Source organism: Lactuca sativa, chromosome 4 (assembly GCF_002870075.4).
Source record: "Lactuca sativa cultivar Salinas chromosome 4, Lsat_Salinas_v11, whole genome shotgun sequence".
NCBI classification, from domain to species: domain Eukaryota; kingdom Viridiplantae; phylum Streptophyta; class Magnoliopsida; order Asterales; family Asteraceae; genus Lactuca; species Lactuca sativa.
This window is the reverse complement of record NC_056626.2, coordinates 29,775,781-29,802,856: the sequence shown is the minus strand read 5'-3', so window position 1 is coordinate 29,802,856 and position 27,076 is coordinate 29,775,781.

The following is a 27,076-nucleotide window of genomic DNA, read 5'->3' as shown; positions in this document are numbered from 1 at the left end:
TAGACTATAGCAGCTATGGAATTAGTGCTTTACGAACGAACATTGGCAGCTATGGATTTAGTGTCAGTCCTATGACCCTAGAAGTAAGGGACTTTGGAATAAATGAATGCAGGATAGATGACTCTTAGGTTAAATCCTTAAGAGTAAAGAAGATAATGGGGATTGGGTAATTGGGCTGATTGTTTGATTGTATAAACATAATAATTATATTATTGTGGGTTGAAAACCCTATGTACTCACCAGGTTTCCCAACCTGACCCACTCAGTTTATTTATATCACAGGTGTTGATACGAAGTCACATTAAACTAAGAGATTAAAGAGATGTAGATCACTAGTGTAAATAAATGTAAGTTTCGTTTATGCTTATGTTCCTGTATTGACAATGACATCCCAAAAGTTTTAAAATGAATAAAATACGTTTCTTCGAAAATGTTTTGATAACGCATTTATCGTATTTTTCTGGGAACAAATTCCGCAATATTTTTATAAAAAGAAGTACTCTGATTTTATAAAGCATAAATGAAATCGGTCTTTTCTGGCCGTAATTTTGGGGATGTCACAGAATTAACCCAAGATAAGTTCTTTACTTTGATTATCGTAATAGACCAATGATTCATCTTCTATTGACCCTTCATCGTATGATGCAATGACTAGACTCAGGTCTCTTTGAGTCAAATCTGTAACACCCATGTTTCTAGGCTAGGCATTAATGTTGATGTAATAGTCTAGGTTAACCTTTGAAACTCATTTTGAAATAATAGAAATGTATTATTTGAGTATTATGTGTTTTATGTTTAATTGTGTGGCTTAAATGCATTAAGAATAAAAATAAGCATAAAAATAAAATTCTAGATAAAACCGATATCGATACATGAAGACGTAGTGGTCGTGGCAAGGTTTTTGGAAATATAAAGAATGCTCAAATCTGAGTTATAACGAAGAAGTTATGATATGTCGAATTTTCGCGACAAAACCGACACGACGTTGTATGACGTAAAATATGAATTTAAGATAGAGCTATATCTAGCCTTAGTGATTTAAACAAAAGTTGTAGGATACGTTAAACCGAGAGCGTGCATTAAAAGAACGTCCAAATCTGACTTCGTATGAGGAAGTTATGATTTTTCTAAGTTTCAGCTTAGCAGTATGCAACCCGAAGATCGAATATGAGATCGAGTGATTTCTAGCCGAAACAATCTAAACGAGAATCGAAGATCTCGTCGATAGTAGCCCAACGGTGAAAAGACAGACGAAAACAGATGTCAGATGAAGAAGATATGAATTTCTAACGGAGTTTTCCTGTCCTAGCCTACTAAAAATAATATATTAAAAATAAAGTCAAAATTAGCCAACAGAGTCTAAACAAAAATTGTAGAGCATAGTCTCACATACGCATGGATATAAAGAACGTCAAAAATGGAGCTACGTATGTAGAAGTTATGAATTTCTAAAGTTTTTAAATAAAATAAAATAAATAAATAAAAATATAAATTCGGAAGCATTATCCAAAGTCGTCACTCCTCCGGTCTGATCCACCTGGTACACACAGCGTACATGTCGACAACGGAGTACGCCCAGCGTAATTCGAGGGTTCAGCCCCTATAAATAGATCTCAAGGGCTGCCGATCTATTTGCTAATTTCCCATTCTCCCCCTTTTTCTTTCTTCTACTTTGCAAGAAATACCCCCCGAAGCCCCAATATCATCCCGACAGCCGAAGCAAGTCCCGAAGCCCCGAAGATCTCGAGAAGAAAAGAGTTTCCGAGCCGAAACTCTGCCTGCGAGAAGCCTGGTTTTTGGAAAATATTCCGGTTTCATCGAAGATTATTATTTTAAGAGTCGTAGTGCTGTCCGAGCATCGTCTTATCAAGTGAGTGTATATTCCTTTTCTTTTAACACATAAATATGTAGTATTCTCTATAAAATACGTGTTATGTGTTTGTATATTATTTGCTTATATGAAATAATTGTTGAATGAATGATTTGTACAGGTTTTAAGTTGTATATAAATGTATATATTTTTATCTACTAATATGTTGGGTAGAACATGGGTAGACAGTTGTTGTGTGATGAAATAAAATGATGAGAGGCCGCGATGTTGTTATTGATCTAGTCATCTAGTGGAGTATGGATGACGACCATAGACTTTTTCTAAACAGTCCAATGGAATGCTGGCAGGTTCATAATCTGTAGGTGTTGTGAACAATGTGTTCACCGGTGTACTCTATCCCCCTCATGGTTGCCTTTAGGACATCTATTGTTGAGGAAACCCCTTTGCAGTAATGTCCATCCCAATGAAATATCCTAGATTAGGTCCCTTATGATAGTTGTTGTTTTAGGGACGTAAAGTGAGGATAACGGGAATGGGTAAACGGGTTATTGTTGGTTGGTGAAATTAAATATAATTATTTGTTGTGGGTTGCAAACCCTATATGCTCACTAGGCTCGCAAGCATGACCCATCCAGTTTCTTTGTACTACAGGTAGTGGCACGAGAGCATAAGTTGGATAAATTGTGAAGATGTTTTTGTTTATATACCAATAGTTGTATATAACTGTGTAAGGTCTATGTTTTATTGTTTATGCTTTTGTGTCTGTATCGGAAGATGACATCCCGAGTTTTGATATATAATGAAAATACATTTCTTTAAGAAATGCTTTGATAAATCTTATTTTATCATGTAATGTTTTGGGGACAAATTTCACAACTCTTTTAAATCAATGGATTTACTCTGTAATTATTTTAAAAGCATAAATGAAACTGGTCTTTTCTAGCCGTGATTTTGGGGTTGCACAGTTGGTATCAGAGCATTAGTATAAGCGTGCTAGGAATTTGTAGGATTTCTAGACTTAAACTTAGAATGCTAAGTGAAGATTGTGAGATGAGTGTCTGTTATATTTAAGGCACAAGCACTAGTTTATTTTAGGAAAGTTTCCTAAAATGCTTTTATGTGCTAAATGTTATATGTTTGCCATATATGATATTATTTGTTCGGATCTATGGTTTGTTGCCAACCGGATCTGGAGACCTTATGTGTTTAGGATTCTAAGCATATGACGACGGTATTAGAACTAGCATGTAAACGTTTCAGAGTGATAAGCATGATTTTAATTATCTATCGTGAATGAGGATATAATTTCACCTTATTTGGTGTATAGATCAAAAATGGTAAGAACCAGAAGTGGCGTTGGAAACGCATATGAAAACAGGAATCAACCACCTATGATTGAGCGAGTACTTGTTGTAGCAGCAGCACCTGAGCCAATAACAATGGCTGGGGTACAAGCGATGATCCAAATGATATTGGATAGTCAAATGGAAGAAACTAGACGTCTGCTTCAGCAGAATCGTGAAGAACCTTCAATGCCGATTGAACAGACCGAATTGAATGAAGGGCATTCGGAAGGAGGAAGCTTCAGTGGGACTGTTGGTCAAGCCAACCCACCAATTGTTAGGCGAGTCAACTAGGATGGAGGAAATGATGGGCGTGGGTGCAGTACAAGGATTTCATGGCATCCAAGCCACCATGTCTATCCGGAAGCCCGACGCCGGTGTAAGTTATCAACTGGATCTCTGAAATGGAGACAATGTTCGAGAGTTGTGAATGCAGCAACAGACAGAAGACCACTCTTGCGATCACTCTGTTAAAATCTAGAGTGTTGAGTTGGTGGAAGTTGTTAGCTGACTCGATGCCCAAGGGGGAGGCGAGCAACATGTCTTGGGAAGACATTGTGGTGAAACTCAAATTGCAATACTACTCCGAGCAGGACCTTCTGGAAATCAATAATGAGTTTCAGAATTTGAAGAAGGGAAAAATGAGCGTTACTAAATACGTTGTTAGTTTCACAGAAAAGATGAAGCTTATCCCATATTTAGTTCCAACTGAACTCTATAAGGTCAACAAGTTTGCCCTCGGACTACCAGCAGACTATGGTCCAATGGTTAAGCAAGCAACCACATTGAAAGCCGCCATCTGGGCTGCTAGAAATGTTGAGACCTGGATCAGGGAGAAGAGTCTGGAGAGGTCAGAGGTTGGTGAGAAGAGGAAGTTTGACGGACCCTCGGGGTCCAGCAAAAAGGGTAAATTCTCAAAGTCTAGTTCGAGAGGAGGTGGAGGAGGCGAAGCGAAATGGTGCGACAAATGCAAGAAAAAGCATCATGGGAAATGTGGCGGGGAAACCACATGCTTCAAATGTGGAAAGCCAGGGCACTATGCCAATGAATGCACCCTTACCAAGAAAGTCTGCTATGGGTGTGGTGAGGAAGGGCACATCTCGAGAGACTGTCCTAAAAAGAAGGAGGCAATAAGACCCAATATTCCACCAAAGCCGAAGGCGAGAGCCTTCCAGATGACACTAGAAGATGCTAAAGACGAAGCTGATGTCACTTCAGGTACCTTTCTCGTAAACGAATTGTTTGCCCAAATTTTATTTGATTATGGGGCCAACTACTCCTTTATTTCACATGAATTTGGTAGAAAACTAGCTTTGCCTGTCGATAGACTAGATAATGCTTTATTAGCCGAAGTTGCTAGTGGCAAGTTTATACCTATTAGCCATCGTATGAAAAATGTCTTAATCGATTTGAATGGGAATAATTTCCACGAGGAATTATTGCCTATTGAGTTAAATGGTTTCTACATCGTGCTAGGAATGGATTGGCTTAGCGTCAATGATGCCGAAATACTGTGCAAGAAGAAGATTATAAAAGTAAACCCGTCAGGGAAAGAGTCATTTATGGTGTATGGGGACAAATGCAGAGTAAATTCTAGAATCATTTCTCTAATGAAATCCAAAAGGTGTTTGGCCAAAGGATGTACATCATATTTGGCATTCGTGATCGATGCTAAGAAGGAGAAAAAGGAGATGCAAAGTATTCTTGTGGTGTGTGATTATTCGGAAGTATTTCCAGAAGATCTTCCCAGATGACGGCCTGATCGGCAAGTAGAATTCCGTATCGACTTGTTTCCAGGGACGACACCAATAGCAAAGGCACCTTACTGATTAGCACCGACGAAGATGAAGGAGCTGATGATGTAACTTCAATAGTTATTGGACAACGGTTTCATTAGACCTAGTTCATCACCCTAAGGAGCTCAGGTGTTATTCGTGAAAAAGAAAGACGGGAGTATGAAAATGTGCATCGATTACAAAGAACTGAACAAGGAAACAATAAAGAATAGATATCCATTGCCGAGGATTGATGACTTGTTCGATCAGCTACAAGGTTCAAGTCATTTTTCAAAGATCGACCTAAGGTCAGGATATCATCAGCTAAAGGTGAGAGAGCAGGATATCGAGAAGGCTGCATTCAGAACACGATATGGACACTATGAGTTTTTGGTTATGTCGTTTGGACTAACCAATGCTCCAGCAACGTTCATGGATTTAATGAATAGGGTTTGTAACCCGTTCCTTGATAAATCTGTGATAGTGTTCATAAATGACATTCTGATTTACTCGAAAAGCCAAGAGGAGCACGACAGACACTTGCGAGAAGTGTTGGAAGTCTTGAAGAAGGAGAAGTTGTATGCCAAGTTCTCCAAATGTGATTTTTGGATTCGAGAAGTCCAATTCTTGGGTCAGGTGGTCAAAAAAAAGGGGATAATGGTTGATCCAGCAAAGATTGAAACTGTGATGAAGTGGGAGCAACCAAAAAGTCTCACGGAGATCCGAAGCTTTCTAGGATTTGCTGGATATTACCGAATGTTTATCCAAGGCTTTTCTTCGATCGCTACTCCATTAACTGACGGGTTTGAGCCACAAGAACATCCTATGTGCCCATGAAAACCCTAACGCTTGGATCTAGGTTTCTCTAATTGTACATGCATTCATCCAAGACTTTCTAACCCTAGATCTAAGGATAATAATTTGAAATTATAATTACCAAACCAGATCTAGAAGATTACCTCTTGTTACTTGCTTGAATCTTTCTTCTTTCTTGAGCTTAGAGTCACAAGTGTAACTCCTCTAATGGCTTACAAACACCAACTAGCAAGAAGGAAATTATGAGAGAGAAGAGAGAATGCTAAAATCAGCCCTAGGGTTTCTCTTGAGATCAAGTGGCCGAAAATTGCATATATGGGTCTCTATTTATACTGTAGGCTGCTAGGGTTTCTGCCAAAACCCTAATGGACAACTTAATCACCAAGCAGCCCAGGGAACCTTCTGGAATAGGGCCTATGGATGAAATTTTGATGGATCCCCATCATAAATTCGTTCCCCCTTTGATCCATAAGGTTTCCCAACCCTAAATCCAATTATCACACATTTGACAGTTTAAGCCCCTTTATTTAATTAATCTCTTTTAGTCACCAAATTAATTCCTAATTAATTTATGACCAATATTAATCAAATAATATGATTTGTCTTTTAATAAATTATTCTTATAATATATTAATAAACCATAATATCTTCTCTCTCTCTCTCTCTCTCTCCCTCTCCATAAATTACCCTGTCAAGTTGCTATGGTGAAGGCAACCAAAAAGGACCATGTACAACCGGGTCAAGTACTTACAAAATATAGCTATGGTCTTAGACACTAATCCAACATTAACGGCTTTGACCCACAAAGGAGCTACTTATGCTTGGAGTGATAAGCAAAAAGATGCATTCGAGTTGCTAAAGAAGAAGCTATGCGAAGCACCGATTCTTTCTCTACCCGATGGAGTTGAAGACTTCGTTGTCTATAGCGATGTGTCTGGTGTTGGGTTGGGTTGTGTTTTGACCCAAAGAGAAAAGGTGATAGCATATGCGTCTCGATAGCTGAAGGAGCATGAAAAGAACTACCCCACTCACGATCTGGAGTTAGCAGCGGTAGTTTTCACTCTAAAGATATGGAGGCATTACCTCTATGGCACAAAGTGCAAACTTTTCACTGATCATAAGAGTCTCAAATATCTTTTTAATCTGAAAGAATTGAATATGAGGCAACGACGTTGACTAGAGTTACTTAAAGACTACGACTGTAAGATACTTTACCACCCCGGTAAAGCAAATGTTGTCACTGATGCTCTCAGTCGGAAAGTCAATCTTGAAAGAAAAAGGCCAAGAGCGTTGAGAATAGAAGTTGTCTCGACAATTGTGGAAAGTATAAAGAAAGCTCAAGAATAAGCTTCTAAGAAGAATAACCGAAAGGAAGAACGTTTGGGCAAAATGTTAGTGTTCGGTATAAACAGTCACGGACTGAAGGTATTCCAAGATCGAATTTGGGTGCCTAAGTCAGGAGGAATAAGATATCTTTTGAAGGAAGAAGCTCACAAAACCATGTACTCAATTCATCCTGGCAGCACTAAAATGTATAAGGACCTAAAACCCTACTACCGGTGGGCAAAGATGAATCTTGATATTGTAAAGTATGTGGCCGAGTGTGTAACCTATGCAAGAGTCAAGGCACAACATCAGAAACCATATGGGAGTTTAGAACCTTTACCAGTGCCTATGGGTAAATGGGAAGACGTTTCTATGGATTTTGTCACTAAACTGCCCATAACAAAGAACGGTCACGACATGATTTGGGTGGTCGTTGATCGCTTCACTAAGAGTGCGCCTTTCATAGCAGCCAATGAGAAATGGTCTATGGATAAATTTGTGAATTCTTTCGTGAAGGAAATTGTGAGGCTTCACGGTGTTCCGTTAACGATTGTGTCTGATCGTGACAACTCTTTTACCTCGCGATTTTGGAGAAGTCTACAAGAGGAATTGGGTACCAAGTTGTGTTTGAGTACAACTTACCATCCACATACTGATGGTCAAAGCGAACAAACGATATAAACGATTGAAGATATGATGAGAGCATGTACCCTGGAATTCCAAGGTAATTGGGATGAACATTTACCTTTGGTAAAATTTTCCTACAATAATAATTTCCACTCGAGCATAAAGATGGCACCTTATCAAGCTATGTACAGACAAAAATGTTGTATGCCATCTTGTTGGCTTGAGGCTGGGGAAAAGCAGTTTATGGGACCTAAGATAGTCCATCAAACTGCTGAAAAATTGAAAGTGATTAGGGAGAGAATGTTAGCAGCTCAGGATCGTTAAAAGAGCTATGCTGACAAGAAAAGACGACCGATGACTTTTGAAGTTGGAGATTCGGTTTTAATTAAAATCTCACTGTGGAAGGGACTTATAAGGTTTGGTAAAAGGGGAAAGTTAAGTCTAAGGTTTATTGGACCGTTTAAAGTTCTTTAGAGGATTGGGAACCAAGCTTACAAGCTCGAATTACCCGAAGAACTAAATGGAATTCATAACACTTTCCATGTGTGTTATTTGAGGAAGTTCACGGGGGAAGTTCCTGATATAATTCCAATTTCTGAATTAAGAATTGATGAGAACTAAAGGTAGAACGAAGAACCAGAGGCAATCGTTGACCGAAAGACTAAGAAGTTGCGACGATGGTTGAATTAGTGCTTGTCCGTTGGAAACATGCGAATGGGCCAAATCTCACCTGGGAAACGGAGAGTGACATGATGAGTCGCTATCCGCATTTGTTTGTTGATATGTGATTCCGGGGACGGAATCGTCCTAAAATGGAGAGAATTGTAACACCCATGATTCCAGGCTAGGCATTAATGTTGATGTAATAGTCTAAGTTAATATTTGTAACTCATTTTGAAATAATAGAAATGTATTATTTGAGTATTATGTGTTTTATGCTTAATTGTGAGGCTTAAATGCATTAAGAATAAAAATAAGCGTAAAAATAAAATTTTAGATAAAATCGATATCGATACATGAAGACGTAGTGGTCGTGACAAGGTTTCTGAAAATATAAAGAACGCCGAAATCCGAGTTATAACGAAGAAGTTATGATCTATCGAAGTTTCGCGACAGAACCGGCACGACACTATATGACAAAAAATGTGAATTTAAGATAGAGTTATATCTAGCCTTAGTGATCTAAACGAAAGTTGTAGGATATGTTAAACCGAGAGCGTGCATAAAAAGAACGTCCAAATCTGACTTCGTATGAGGAAGTTATGATTTTTCTAAGTTTCAGCTTAGGAGTATGCAGCCTGAAGTTCGAATATGAGATCGAGTGATTTCTAGCTGAAACAATCTAAACAAGAATCGAAGATCTCGTCGATAGTAGCCAAACAGTGATAAGACAGATGAAAATGGATATCAGATGAATAAGATATGAATTTCTAACGGAGTTTTCCTGTCCTGGCCTACTAAAAATAATATAATAAAAATAAAGTCAAAATTAGCCAACAGAGTCTAAATGAAAGTTGTAGAGCATAGTCTCACCTACGCCTGGATATAAAGAACGTCAAAAATTGAGCTAGTATGCAGAAGTTATGAATTTCTGAAGTTTTTAAATAAATAAAATATAAATTCGGAAGTATTATCCGAAGTCGTGACTCCTCCGGTCTGATCCACCCGGTACGCCCAACATACATGTCGACAACGGAGTACGCCCAACGTAATTCGGGGGTTCAGCCCCTATAAATAGATCTCAAAGGCTTCCGGTCTCTTTGCTAATTTCCCATTCTCCCCCTTTTTTCTTTCTTCTACTTGGCAAGAAATATTCCCTTCGAAGCCCCCGGTATCATCCTGACACTCAAAGCAAGTCCCGAAGCCCCGAAGATCCCGAGAAGAAAAGAGTTTTCGAGCCGAAACTCTGTCCGCGAGAAGCCGGGTTTTTGGAAAATATCCCGGTTTCATCGAAGATTATTATTTTAAGAGCCGTAGTGCTGTCGGAGCATCGTCTTATCAAGTGAGTGTATATTCCTTTTCTTCTAACACATACATATGTAGTATTCTCTATAAAATACGTGTTATGTGTTTGATATTATTTGCTTATATGAAATAATTGTTGGTTGGTGAAATTAAATATAATTATTTGTTGTGGGTTGAAAACCCTATATGCTCACCAGGCTCGCAAGCATGACCCATTCAGTTTCTTTGTACTACAGGTAATGGCATGAGAGCATAAGTTGGAGAAATTGTGAAGATGTTTTTGTTTATAGACCAGTAGTTGTATATAACTGTGTAAGATCTATGTTTGATTGTTTATGCTTTTGTGCCTGTATCGGAAGATGACATCCCGAGTTTTTATATATAATGAAAATACATTTCTTTAAGAAATGCTTTGATAAATCTTATTTTATCATGAAAGGTTTTGGGGACAAATTTCACAACTCTTTTAAATCAATGGATTTACTCTGAAATTATTTAAAAGCATAAATGAAACCGGTCTTTTCTGGTCGTGATTTTGGGGATGTCACAAGATCCTAACACAAAAGACACATTCCTTCATGTTATCACATTTTAGCATGTAGCATTTCTTGCTATAGACTACTTAACCCTAACGGCGACTGCAATACTTCTATTGATCGCTTCGATTATCTTTACCTTTGATCTTTTAGCTACAGTTAGATGCTATGTCAAACTCAGTTCATAGATTAGTCGAACTCGATTCGTTATGACTACTAAGATCAGAATAATATTCATCTTCATAGTAGTTACCGAAACGATGGTAACGACAGTAGTGAACAAAATGAAATCAATTACTAGTACCTTGGTAACCTTGTGACTTTTCCTACCGCATGTACAAATCCTGTGCTTTTCAATGGTACAGGACCATACTACCTTCCACACATTATTCATACTTATCCCAAGAATTGTCTCGCAGCTCCCAAGTTACTATTTCCCTAAAGATCACAAAAGCAATTTTAAACTTAAAGGTGTGTCAAAGTGATCATATACAACAATTTCTTAAACTACGCTACGATTTCTTTCATGCGTATCTTCGACCCCAATTCCACTTCATAACCTTTGGTATAAATTCTTTCCCGTGTAGTGTCCTGCCTACATGGCGTACTATACCAAAATTTATTTTTAACCAATCCATCATGTTGAAATCATAATTTCATAGTGTCACACAGCAATGTAGCACAACTAGAAATTTTATAACTCTTAAAAATGATTACAACATTTATTCATACGTTATGCCTCTTATATCAGCTCCACACTACACTACTCTTTATGTGGAACTACTATTTCATGTTATGCCTCTTATATCAGCTCCACACTACACTACTATTTATGTGGAACTACTATTTCATGCTTTTTAGAGTTCAAGCTCAATCTTTTACGTTGAAGTATATTTATTTGAAACTTTTCAAGTATTCAAATTCTCTTGATTAATATATCGTTAAAAAAATTAAAAAATTAGTGTTGATTAACTGAAATGAAATATTTATTTTAACAATATTGTATAAGCAACTATTTGTATAAGCTATTTTTATTATAAAATATTACAAAGTTATAAAATATAATCTATGTTGATTGAGAAACGACATCTAAATGAAATTAATTGATTTAAGGATATATATATATATATATATATATATATATATATATATATATATATATATATATATATATATATATATATATAGGGTTAGGATATTTTATTTCTTATATTTATTGTGTGCTAGAATGCACCAATAAGAATTTAGTAAATTAAATAATTATTTAATTAAATAAACATAGATATTAAATAATTTCCATAATTATATGTATATTAAATGATATCCATAATTATAATTCTCTTTTTATGGAAACTAATTAAATCCGTCATTAATGTAAGCAATAACATTCTTTCGGAATGAATTTGTATCTAGGTTTTATATATGAGTTCGTATTTTGTTTCAGGACTTACTTACTTAAAATACAATAAAATTGTATGGAATATGAAGAACGAGAATGTATTCTACTATAATACACTCTCATTCTGTTAGAATACACTCTCATTCTTCTAGATATGAATTCATTTTGAAAGAATATTATTGTTAACATTAATGACGAATTTAATTGGTTTCCATAAAAATGAGTTGTAAGTATGGATAGCATTTAATATACATATAATTAATACTAAAATCCTATTGGTGCATTCTAGCACACAATACATGTGAGAAACATTTGAACCTACCTATATATATATATATATATATATATATATATATATATATATATATATATATATACTAGCCGTTTACCCGCGCTAAGCGACGGGTGCGAATATTTTTGCATTTAGCCTAATCACGTTGCTATTTTTGCATTTAGGCCTAAAAACTATGTTGCTATATTCCTAGAAGTTTCTATTTGAAATTGCTATTTTTGGGAAAACCAAATTATAACTCTGCAACTATACATACTTTAGTTTCTCAATGACATTCAGTTTACAAAATTGTTAGAAAAACAATGAAAGTCAACAGAGACAGTAATGTTAAAATGACAAATATAACCTTAAGAGCACAAACTTGCACCACAATCTTGGAGATTGGTTTATCAAGCATGTATTCACTATGATGATATTTACTTTCATTTCTTATATATTATATGGTCATACTTCCAATATTTTTCTTCTTATTAGGATTTTGTATTTTAATAAAAAATCCACCCAACTAAAGCAACACACTTTCATTCTTCGTTGTATTATAACATCCTACTTTTTTCTATTAAAACATTGTACTTTCTAAAGTATTAACTTGTAACATGAAGAAATGAAAGTACGATGATATAACAAAATTTTTAATCAAAGTAAGTTGTTATTCATTAAATTAACCAAAAGAAATATTAACAGGGTATTGTGGTCAAACATAACACATACAACACACACATGAAATTTGTAAAAATAATTCCACCAATTAACTATAAATACATAATTACAACAAAAAAAAAAGATTGCATAGAATTTATAATTTATGGTTTTAGCCAAGTTTCTGGGAAATCAATGAGGGTTACAGGTTGTAACATTGAAAATAGCTATTAGAAAAATAAAAAGTCAATAATGGCTTTTTAACAAAAACAAATGAAGGATTGTTTAAAAGAAAAAACATTAAATTTCTATGACTTTCTAACCTGAGCTCAACATCAAAGCTTGGTTCCATCTTTAGCTTGCAATTCGTCAAAACTTGATTAAAAGAAGCAACCACAATTTAAGTTTTGAGATATTATAGCATTAAAAATACAAGAATTCAGTACACATCTCCATAAATGAATTTAAAAGCTAAAAAGTCACATTACAACAATCGACTTCAAATGATTCGATACTTTCAACTCCTTTTCTGAGGATTTTGAGCCCATATTTTCCGTTCGTATCAACTTAACTCTCAAACAAAACAGCAGCCCAAAACCTGATTATAAATATACACACATGCATAAATTTTTACATACTAAGACATGTATAGCATTTGCACACACATAGAAAGAAGGAGATGAAGAAAGAAAAAGATGTTAAACCTGCTTCATCAAAATTGTCCTTGAATGATGTAACTTGCCTTTTTATGCTTGCATTCTAAAACATAAGTATCAAATAGATATCTAAATACTCCATCACAAGTATCCAACTCTATTAAAAAATACTCTGTTTCTTGAAGTGGCATACCTGAAATGTATCATAAAGATTTTAAACTTAAAACACAAAAACAAAGATTATTCACAGTCAAACTAAATTCCAGACCAAACAAACATTATAAAAAAACCCAAAACCATACAACAAATATTATCAAAACAATGTCAAATTTGTAAAAGTATAGAAATGTGTAACAAACCATACTTTTTAACATATTTCTTCATAGCACCCTTCGATTTTCCCAATTTCATTGTTGGCTCCTGAAATAAAAAAACAAAAAATGCGATAAGTTTGATTTTCCCAATTTCATTGTTACTGTTTTGGAAAGTTTCAAACACTTTGACCATTTACCCCTACTTTGTTGCTTCTGGTATGATGCTAGTGCTTTCTGATGGAGATGGAAAAAGGCAATATAAAAACAAATGTCTTAAAGACCCTACTATTAAACTGCATTGTATAAGTCCAAATATGTTACAAAAATGATATTTCAATGACCAAACGTAATTACTGATTGTGTCTTCTCAATAAGTAAACCTCAAAGGATCAAAACCTTCTAGCTCTACCAACCTGTCATCAGGATCTTACAATGCAAGAATAAAACATATATGCACAAACACCAAACATGTCATCAGTTTTTGGTTTATCCACTTCACACCTAACAATATAAAGAGCATTAAAAAATTAGAGAGAATTAATCCGAATGTTATGTTAAAGCAATAAGAAAAATAAACTTACAAAGAGTTCGAAATAAAAGGATAAGACAACAAGACCTAAAACATAAAATGTTTATGAACTTTGGTACCTTGAATTCCACCATATATCTTCTACACCTCGTCCCTACAGTAACCCTTCTACACACCAGGTATAAAAATAATCAAAATGTTAAAGAGAGTATTCAAAGAATTACCCATTACAACATGTTGTTTCAATACTTTGCCTTTGTAAACCTCAAATGGCTTACAAGTACTAATGACGAAAACAAATTGGTGCAACATTTCTTTGTTGATTAAGTGCAACAAATGATATTTGGTTTGAATCAAAATACATGAACAACATGACACACCGATAATTCAACTTCGTCACTGTACCCCATGGAAAATATATACTGCCATATCTTCATCTTCATTGGTTTCTTGGAAGTAAAATACACATAGTATAGAAAGTGGCAAACCTCTTTCCTAGAGCTGGTGGATCGTGCATAAATTGAGTGGTCCAGACTCTAACATCATGAAGTTGCAAAAGTTAATAACATACAGATTTACAATAGATGCAAATTTCTCAATTTTATATCTTTGCGGCGTATAAAGACAATCACCCACCATATAAGTAGCTTAAATACCAACAGTAAATTTTCAACATCTGATGAAAGAAAACGTGACATTATAATTCTTAGAATCAATAATATTGAACCCTACAAAGACAAAATTAGCTATTAAGATGGAAAAAAAAGGGTTAGAAAACATAAACTTAGGGCTAGAAAACGTAAACTGATTAAGGATCTTACCTTGTACCACCGAACATGGGAGCGTTGTTGATATTTCAACCACCACCACCTGTATAAACCTTTTGTTAATATAAACCTTTTGTTAATACAAACAAACAAACAACCACTCAATCAAAGAAGGTAATATCTGGGATCGTTTCGGTTAATTATGGAGAAAGAGGTAGGCGGAAGGTGGTATAGGCGATGTCTATGGTTTTGTGAAGTATGATAACGGTGGTGAATGGGGGTGTAGCTAATGGTTTGTGATGGTCTTCGATTAAGAGGAAGAACGCTGATGGTTGAGTGTCCAGTGATGGTGGTGTAGTAGTGATGCGACGGGTGCTGTGATACAAAGCTGATTGCGACGGTGGTGTTAGGTGTGAGGTGGTGGAGACGATGGTGTGTGGTGGTCTTGGTCACCGATTATGGAGAAAGATGAGAGTGGTGGCTTAGGTAAGGATATAGATGGTGAATGGAGAAGAGGGGACGTATTATATATATATATATATGGCCAAGAAGGGTAACATAGCTATATCATTATAAGGCTAAAGAAAGGGCGAAATAGTGGGAGGTTGTTTGACCGGGATAGAGAATGAGATCTGGTAAAGTCAAGATAAACGTCGGGTGTTTTCAAAAAATTGAATGTCATGGTCCAGCTTCCTCCTTAATTTAAGTTAACCATTTTGACTTTTTCATTTGTTGATAGCTTCCTCCTTAATTTAAGTTAACCATTTTGACTTTTTCATTTGTTGACCAGTTAAGGTTCACTTATTCTCTAATGCATAAATTGATTGTACAAATGGTATTATAGTCTTGTACCTCTTAAAATTCAGCCTTTGACTAAATATGCATATTAAGGTATAATATATATATATATATATATATATATATATATATATATATATATATATATATATATATATATATATATATGTGTGTGTGTGTGTGTGTGTGTTCAGGTTCATTTGAGACCATTCTAATTTTGTGAGAACATTAAACCAAATCTAAAAATAATTTTAAAATGCAAAATAAATGGAAAAATCCAAAACTTCTTTTTTTAAATATTATTTTCGGAACTTAAATTAACTAAAAAAATTAAAAAAATCCCGTTTTTTTTTTTTTTTTGAAAAATATGTGAAATATTCTAATAGAATATTACACTGTACATATTCTAAAAAATAATTTTAAAATGCAAAATAAATGGAAAAATATAAAAATTCTTTTTTTAAATATTATTTTCGGAACTTGAATTAACTAAAAAAAATAAAAAAGAAATCACGTTTTTTTTTTAAATACGTGAAATATTTTAATAGAATATTATACTTTACATATTCTAAAAAATAATTTTAAAATGAAAAATAAATGGAAAAATCCAAAAATTCTTTTTTTAAATATTGTTTTCGGAACTTGAATTAACTAAAAAAAATAAAAAAATACGTCTCACGGTCTCACAAAATTAGAACGTATCATATGAACCTAAGTCTATATATATATATATATATATATATATATATATATATATATATATATATATATATATATATATATATATATATAGGGTAAAGTGAATATACCTAAGAACCTTATATAAGCTTAGGTACCTAACCACATCATGCTACGTAATTTTGTATCATATTTGCATTGTAATCACCCGAAGTTCTTAAAATTCAACCTCATAACTTGATTGCTTCCAAAATCTTTGGATTTTCACCATTATCTTCCTTCAAATGACGTCTTTCTATCGGAGACCCCCTGGTGGGCTTCATATACTACCGTTACAAATCAAATGATGTAGGAGGAATATAATGGTGAATTTCTGAAAATCTTGGAAGTAAATCAAGTTAAGGGTTGAAGTTTAAGAACTTTAGATGATTGCAATGTAAATATAATGCAAAACAATGTAGTATAATGTGGTTAGGTATCTAAGCTTATATAAGGTTGTTAGGTATATTCACTTTACTCATATATATATATATATATATATATATATATATATATATATATATATATATATATATATATATATATATATATATATATATATATATATATATATATATATATATGAGTAAAGTGAATATACCTAACAACCTTATATATATATATATATATATATATATATATATATATATATATATATATATATATATATATATATATATATATATATATATATATATATATATATATATATATATATGAAGTCTACTATATGTAAAAATGACTTTTGATTATTTTGCAACTTATTAAAATCCTAAGAATTCAATCAATACAAATATTCTTACCCTACTATTTTATTAACATTTTATTATATAAGTTGTGAGAAGGAAACTTAAAAAAAAACATTATTCCATAATCTAATATGTCATATAATTATAATCAAGAAAAAACAATTATTAAAAAGACAGTTAATCAGTAATTTTACGAATATATTGATAATGGTTAATTTAAATATCTATTAACTTTAATGGCGTTTGTTGATTTACTTCAACTCTCACATGTTGATTTAAACCCTATTTAATACCTACATATAGCAAATGTTTTTTTAAATTAAAACATTAAAGTATCATTTGGTACGTAATTACAAAAGAAAGAATGAAATTGAGTATTTATTACGTAGTATAAAAAAATCTTGTATGTTAATGAAATGAGCATGGTTTTTACGGAATACAATTCTTTTACATGGGTTGATCTTCACTCCAAGTGGCAATATATATATATATATATATATATATATATATATATATATATATATATATATATATATATATATATATATATATATATATATATAGTAGTATATAACCCGTGGGAACCACGGTTATAAAATTAATCAAACTTTTATAGTAAAAACTCAAAATTATTAATAAGTTGTTTTAAATAAATTATTAATTTAAGAGATATTTTTTATTAGTTATGTGAAATTATAAACATTGATTCAAATAAATATATACTTTTATAGTAAAAACTCAAAATTATTAATAAGTTATTTTAAATAAATTATTAGTTTAAGAGATATTTTTTATTAGTTATGTGAAATTATAAATATTGATTCAAATAAATATATATAATTAATTTCTAATATATATTAGATATTTTTTATTTGTGAATTAATGAAAACAATAATTTAAAATTTAAAATTTAAAATAGAATCACATTAATGAGGAGGTCTAATAAATTTAAAATAAAAAACTAATAGATTGACAAGTGGCAACACATTAATTAAAATGTCTAATATGGTGACACATGGCAAAAGAGCTACTTTTTTTATTAGTATATATATATATATATATATATATATATATATATATATATATATATATATATATATATATATATATATATATATATATATATATAGGAAATCTCCAGAAAAGTCCCAAAATTTTAGTTCAATTTATGATAAAGTCTCAAACTAAATTTTTTTCACAGAAAAGCACAGAATACCGGTTAAAACTTCTAAAAAATCATTTTTGGCCGGTTTTGCAGATTTAGCCGGTATTTTATCTTTTTTCGTTAGTTTGCTTAAAATTTTGGGACTTTTCTGGAAACTACCTGATAACCAAAATATTAGGACTTTTCTGAAAATTACCATGTAATTAATGAATATTATTATTAACAAATCATTTATAAACACAACAAATATTCGTATTATAAAAAAGAAAATACACTTGTTGCTAATTTCTATGAATAAATTGGTGGTCTAAGTACTCCTCTACTGCTTATTGACCACATCAAACTCTCTACGTTCCTCCTATGTATCGTTGTGGGATTGATGGTGAGATGTATTCAGTGAGTGTTCCTCTAATGCTGATGTTCCTCTTATGTTGTTTAACCTAACTAGCACCCAACATCCATACCTCACACGGTAACAACCATAGGCCAACACACATCTATTAAATGTGAAAAAGTGAACCGTGAATGATAGTTTATATGGAAAAAAGTGTAGGATGTTACCTATTTAAATTGTCATTCAAAGTTTTATTTTCGCTATGTTTGTAGTTTGATAGTTGCTATCGAATAATATATGGATGTTAGGTGGTATTTACGTTAAAGAACATAATGAAAGATCTATATGTTCAAGAATCATTATGTAATGATATTTTCTAATAACATGTGATCATATAACGCCACATCTAATAGAAAGTAGACACTTATTGATTGTGTATTAATAAAAAGACAAAACTTCAAAAATGGTCCCTGTGATTTTTGAAAATATCAAGTTTAGTCCCTAAGTTCAAAAAATCTCACAGATGGTCCCTGTTGTTTCAAAACTTTTAATAAATGGTCCTTTTCGCTAACTCCGTTAGCATTTAGCCGTTAAATGATGGGCATTTCTATCATTTCACAACTATAGGGACCATTTATGAAGTTTTGCCTTATTTTAAAAAAAGATAAAAAAATATAGTTATTTAATATTAAAGGCCTCTCTCTCTCTCTCTCTCTCTCTCTCTCTCCAAACATCCAAATCCTCACAAAACTCACAAATTTCTCTCTTAGCAGTTCTCCATCCCTGTATAAAACCAGTTATGGAATCGATTTCCTCAAATACAAAAAGTGAAAACACCACCGATCACCTCTAACCTAAAATCAAATCCAATCTTGAAAGCTGTAATAAAATCCAAACCAAAATCAAAATCAAACAATTGAAAATCAAAACTGATGAAGTTAAAACTAAAACCAACAAAAAATTTGTATAAAAAAATCTAACATCGTTTAAGAGTTGGTGTTGTCTTTTGAAATCGTACAAAGAGAAGCCTACAAGAGCTCCACCAATCGTCGACATTCATGTCGTAGAGTCGGTGAGCTCCTCACCCACATCTCTTCAGCCTTCGGTCCTGTCTCCAGCTCGAGTGGCTGCTCTGAGTTTTGTAGTTCGTTCTCTAATGCCCAACAAGAAGAAGACTAGGGAAATGAAGCACAATGCTCCGACACCTGCACCAGTAATGGTGTCATCACCTACTACCATTAAAGGTCCTAGAACAAGCATCGTTTCTCCTTCTCGGTTCATGTTCTCAAAAAACGTAACCAAAACCATTTCTATGAAAACGAACCTGGTCACCGTAGATTTGGGGTCTTTTACAAGGGTTAGTCACATGATGGAACAAAAAATCCAGTAAGAGAGATGAAAGAGTGATGCTCTGGACGAATATACAGATAGAAGAATGGGATATATATATATATATATATATATATATATATATATATATATATATATATATATATATATATATTTATCAAGTAATTGATGATACATACGTAAAAGAGAGAAATTTGTGAGTTTTGGGAGGATTTGGGTGTTTGGAGAGAGAGAGAGAGAGAGAGAGAGAGAGAGAGAGAGAAAGGCTCTTTAATTAAATAGTTATATATATATATATATATATATATATATATATATATATATATATATATATTAAAATAGAAAAAACCTCATAAATGGTCCTTGGGTATTGAAATGACGAAAATGCCCCTCACTTAACGGTAGAAAGCTGACGGAGTTAGGCGCAAGGACTAAACATTAAAAGTTTTGAAACCACAAGGACCATCTGTGAGGTTTTTTGAACTTAGGGACTAAAATTGACATTTTTGAAAACCATAGGGACCATTTTTGAAGTTTTGTTTGATAAAAATTATCAACTCTTATATTTAATTGAAGAAACTTACATAGTACATCTCAATATGACACTCACAACGATACATATGAGGAACATAGGAGTTTGAAGTGGTCAACAAACTATAGACCTAGTCGACCATTCTATTCCTAGAAATTAGAAATAACTGTATTTCCTTTGTTTATAATAAAAAATATTTGTTATGTTTATAACTGATTTGTTAATAATAATAACCTTTAATTACATAGTAATTTTCAGAAAATTCATAATATTTTGGTTATCGGGTAATTTTCAAAAAAGTCCTAATATTTTGAGCAAACTAACGAAAAATGACAGAATACTGGTTAAATATATGAAACCGACCAAAAAGGGTTTTTTCGAAGTTTTAGCCGGTAGTTTGTGCTTTTCTATAAACGAAATTTTGTTTGAGATTTTTTCAAAAATGGGACATAAATTTTAGGGCTTTTCCGGAGATTTTCCTAAATTTTTTCCACATGACATTTTGTGGTTGTTTTATTTTTATTAAATGTACTAATTGCCATAAATCTACCCTACTAAATGAGAATGATTTTTCCACATGTCACATTCTCATTCAAATTGTCAAATGTCATTTTGTGATTATTTTGAATTAATTTATTTTCCACATGTAATTTTATGGGTTTTTCTATTTTAATAAATTCCACATAATACTTTAATATAATAATTGCAATAAATATAGTAATAAATGAATATCAACTTTATTAATGGACTTACCTTCTTATTTCAAAATTTATAAATTAAAACTTATTAGTTTATTTTGTATATTTATTTAAATTTAAAAGATAAAAAAAATCAATTTTAATAATTCATTATTTTTCTTATTTTCTTATAAATTCAAAGTTCTTAAATATTTAAACATTTATATTTAATCTTTTTTAATTAACACATGTAATATATGGGTGTTACACCTAGTATAATAATAAAGGCATTTCAATTTCATTAATTGACTTTCCTTTTAATTTCAAAATTTCTAAATTAAAGCCCATTAGTTTTCTTTGTTTATTTGTCTAAATTATTTGTTTAAATTTAAAAGAGAAAAAACACTTTAATTTTAATAATTCAATATTTTTTGTTTTTCTCATAAATTCAACTTCTCAAATGTTTATAATTTTATATATAATCTTTTTAAATGAACCCATGTAATATAGGGGTCTTACACCTAGTATATATATAGGAGTAGGATCAAATAAGAACACCAAAAAGGTTGAGAATGTGAAAACAAAGTATATTCATTTGTGATTCCATGTATTCATTTGTGGAGAAATGATAGATTTTTACGACTTTAATTTCAAATGAAGAGAAAAAACATATTCATGTTGATTGTGCAAAAAAATTTATCATTTCTCCACAAATGAATACATGGAATCACAAATGAATATACATGTTCTCGCGTTCTCAACCTTTTAAGTGTTCTCATTTGATCCTTTCCCTATATATATATATATATATATATATATATATATATATATATATATATATATATATATATATATATATATATATATATATATAATGAAAAAATGACATAAATGCCCTACAAACTTTCTATGGTTAACTATTTAAGTCCTTAAACTAATTCTGTGTCTTTATAGGGACATAACGTTAGAAGCAACCTATTTTGTTAGTCCTTCTAACCTATTGTACCAGGTTTCAGGGACACATCGACTATTTTCCATTTAAAAGTTAAAATAACATTTTGACTTTCTCAAAATTGATTTCCATTTTGTTCTTATTATATACAAATCAATCACAAACCTCCCCTTAATACTTCCTAGGCAACCGAATCTATCCCGTAATCACGATTCTTCTCAAAATCGACGCCTTTTCCTGAAGGTGAATGTGGACGCAGTTTGAAAGAAAGGAGGGCATATCATGAAGGTGAATGTAGGAGAGTTTTAGATGGCGTCGTACGTCCCAGCAATGACATCACATATTTTTAACCTACACCGTCCAACAACTGGAGACCAGAGACGAAACAGAGTAGTTTGCTCGATCCAGTGGTTTTGATTTTGGAATAAGGCTTTGGTTTAAATAAATTTACTGTCTAGATTTTGGGTTTTGATTGGTTAAAAGGTAGGGTTTCGATTTTGAATTTTTTTTGGATATTGTGTTACAGTCTCGCTTTATTGGTAACTTCATCATCATCTCTTCTCCAACATCTATAGGTTCCACCCACGAATCCAAGTTTCTACATCGTGGTTCTATCACACATCTTCTCAAATCAAAATCTTTGCACTTGGTAATGTTTGAGTGATAATGAACACATATATTTGAATCATGAGGAATAATAAATTAGTGTTTTGGAAGGTGGGTTTAGACTGCAACAAAGTTGAAGAAGACTAGTTTTACATACAAAAAAAACCATTGAACAACAGTGGTGGGTTGAATTAAGATAACCCCACTACCACCAAGTCAAAGAAATGTAGGGGGTACAAGCTACTAATGCATGAGGTACAACTTACAAGTCTATTGGATTCTCCTCGCACACACAGAAACACATGATGGAAGACAACACCGTTGTTATCAGTTGTTGGATGTAAAATGTTGCCGACAAACTACGTATCCAACGAAACAAAAGGGTAATCGTTGATGAAGGATGAAATTATACCAAACTAGTGTTCTAGGTTATCGACGTTGATAATTCGCGTGAGAACTGGTAGCGTAGGAGACGAGAAGTTGTTGATCAACATTAGAATGGCAGTAAGAAGGCTCTCTGTTGGATGATTTAGAAATGGGAAAAAGTAAGGAGAAGAAGATGAATAGTAATAGGTTAAAGAATAATTGGTCAACAAACATCTGATGTGGCAAACGGGTAATCGGATGACCCTTTTATTTTGCCCAAAAGGACCTAATTAACCTAACAAAGTGTAATTCGTTCCCTTATAAATCCACAAAATAAGCAAAGTGGCTAAATGGGTGAACCCAAGAAACATAATAAGGCATATATGTCATTTTCCTTATATATATATATATATATATATATATATATATATATATATATATATATATATATATATATATATATATATATATACAGAGAGAGAGAGAGGGGTAGGTAGGTAGGTTCAAAGGTTTCTCACATTTATTATGTACTAGAATGTACCAATAAGAATTTAGTAAAAATTAAATTATTATTTAATCAAATAAAGATAGATATTAAATGATTTTCATAATTATATGTACATTAAATGATATCCATACTTATAATTTTTTTTATGTAAAATAATTAAATTCGTCATTAATGTCACTAATAATATTCTTTCAGAATGAATTTTTATCTAGAAGATTGGGAGTGTATTTTAACAGAATAAGAGTGTCTTATTGTAGAATACACTCTCGTTCTTAATATTCCATGCAATTTTATTGTATTTTAAGTGAGTGGGTCTTGAAACAAAACATGAACTCAAACATAAAAACTTATATGCGAATTCATTATGAAAGAATGTTATTGCTGGCATTAATGACGAATTTAATTAGTTTTTATAAAAAGAGAATTATAATTATCGATATCATTTGATATGTATCATTATTTAATTAAATAATTATTTAATTTTACTAAATTCTATCGATACATTGTAACACACAATAAATGTAAGAAACACATTAAACAACACACACGCACACACACACACACACACACACACACACACACACACATATATATATATATATATATATATATATATATATATATATCAAAACAAACATATTGTAAAAATGGTCCCTATGGTATGCAAATTTTTGGGGTCTTAGTCCAAACCACGACTTTTTTGGATTGGTGGTCATTTTGAGCTAGTTTCTTTGCGTTTTTGGTCCCTCGGTAAACTGAAAAGACTATTATGCCCTTATGATATTTTTTATGTTTTTTCTATTTAATTTAAATAAAAAATAAAATAATTATCTAATTTGGGGCCTCTCTCTCTCTCTCTCATCAAGTACAAAGATCGAGGAGGAATCACGAATTCCAAAGAGGAATGGATTGTCCAGTTCTCAAGACTCTTCAAGAGCCATGTGGGATTCGATACAGATCCATATTTAGATCTTCATGAACTCGGAATGGAAATTTACTCAGAAGCAATGGAAGATACAATCAGAAGAGAAAGCTCCCAGAACCTTTTCGACATAGCTGGATCAAAATTCCAAGAAATGTCCGCTTTAGCTTTGTTCAACCTAGGTAACGTCCACATGAACAAAGCAAGAAAATCGATTGTCATTACAGAAGATGATAACAATGGCAAAGAATCAGTATCAGAACAAGTGCAAATCGGATTCGAATTCTCCCAAAAGAATACGAAAAAGCAAAGGAAAGATACGAACAGTCAGCACAAGTTAAACCTGATTTCTACGAAGGACACCTGAGAGATATCTTCTATTTGAATCTTGCATAATCTCGGAATCAAATCGAACGAACTAGTAGAGCATAGAAAATCTTTAACAACCGATTAATTTTAATGATTGTGCAGATTTTGCTCTTTTCTATGATTATGACGAAATAAGCTTCGAAAAGGCAAGTAAAAGGAGAATTGGATGCTTGCAATTGATGACGGGATGAAATCCATACTGAAACCTGTGTGATAAAACCTAATTCTAAGAAACACAACCTATTTGTTTCACTTTTGATTTGGGAATAACATACAGAGATCCGACTTCTTTGTACATACTTTATATAGGCAATCGACCTTCTTTATGGAGCCGAGGGATGATTCAGGAAAGCAGGCTGGTGGGTTTTATGAGAGATAATCATGAACGAGGTGGTGGCGAAATAATAAGGTAGAAGAGAAGATAGATTGAGGTCTATGATTGAAGAAGAGGATGGTGGTCGATTTTGAGTTATGGGTATTAAACCTGATAAGAGAGAGAGAGAGAGAGAGAGTGTGTGTGTGTGTGTGTGTGTGACAGAGAGTGACATAATCTTTATTTAATATATAAAAATACTTATAAAAAAGAAAATGGAAAATAAATCTAATAAGGGAAATTTAGTCATTTTAATTTTAGGAGGGACCAAATCTACATATAAACATGGCCAAAAGGACTACAAATCCAAAAAATTCAGGGTTTGGACCAAAACCCAAAAAAAATTCATACGACGAGGACCATTTTTGCAAAATTTTCATATATATATATATATATATATATATATATATATATATATATATATATATATATATATATATATATATATATATATATATATATATATATATATATATATATATATATATATGGGACGGTTCATTTGAAATTAAAAAAATAGAGATCTTGGGATTAAACTTTAACCATATATTTCTCATTGCCGTTCTAACTCTCCAGCGTGCCGACAGCAGCGAAGTATGCCTAATTATAAATGATTATATTGCAGAAAGTTATAATCATATATGATTATACATGTGTATACGTATACGCCTCATAATAAATGGTTATGCATATATGTTTGTTCAAAGATTGAGTAATCAAATATGATTATAATGGTTGGTCGTAGAAGCAATGATGGTGGTAGAGGTGGCGGTGGTATAAGGGATGAAGGTGCAGTGATAGGGTCGGCTAGTGACAGAGGTGGTGATAGTGGTGGTAGCAGATGTGAATTATGTGGCTGATGTTTAATCTCAAGATCTCTATTTTATTTAAAAGCTGAATGGAACCTTTCTCACTCACTCACTCACTCTCTCTCTCTCTCTCTCTCTCTCTCTATATATATATATATATATATATATATATCAAGGTTCTAAATGGCGTGAGGCGTGGCGTGGCGGGAATGCCAAGCCTCAAGCTTAACGAGCCATGGCGAGCCATAACGTTTTTCAAGGCATGATGTAAGACGGCGATTTTGTATTAATTTAAAATTATATTACCACATAAATATAAATTTATATTAAATATAACTACTTTTTAGAAGTGTTAGATCAATAACTAATAACAAAAAGTTAACAAAAACCACAATACTTATATCTCCGATTTGAAAAGACATAACAAAGAGTAAAAAACTATGTCTCAAACGAAAAAACATGCGCCATAACACGCCATAACGCGCCATGGCGCGCCATATCACGTCTTGCCACGCGCCACGCCTAACAGCAACGTTATGAAGCTTTTCGTAACGGCGAAGCCATGTCTCACGCCATGGCGCACCTTTTAGAACACTGATATATATATATATATATATATATATATATATATATATATATATATATATATATATATATATATATATATATATGATTTCTTGGTTTATGTTCTTGCTATTTTTTTAATGTTTTATATTCTAGATAATTCTTTTTAACAATTTTCAAAACAAATAAAATGTATTTCGAACAATTTAGTAAAAAATAACATGAAATATGCTAAAATGCAATTTATTTGGCGATTTTTTTAATTAAATAAAATTCATATTTATAAATTAATATTGTTTTCTTTCTTTATGAACTTTATTTTTCTTTACCTATTTTATTAATAAGAAGAAATAAGAATGAATTAATGACTTATTTTGTTCTTTTCCTTCGTTCAAACAAGACAATAAAATGTAATGATTCTTACCATTTTAATTTTTATTGATCAAATCCATTACATTGTCCATTTTATT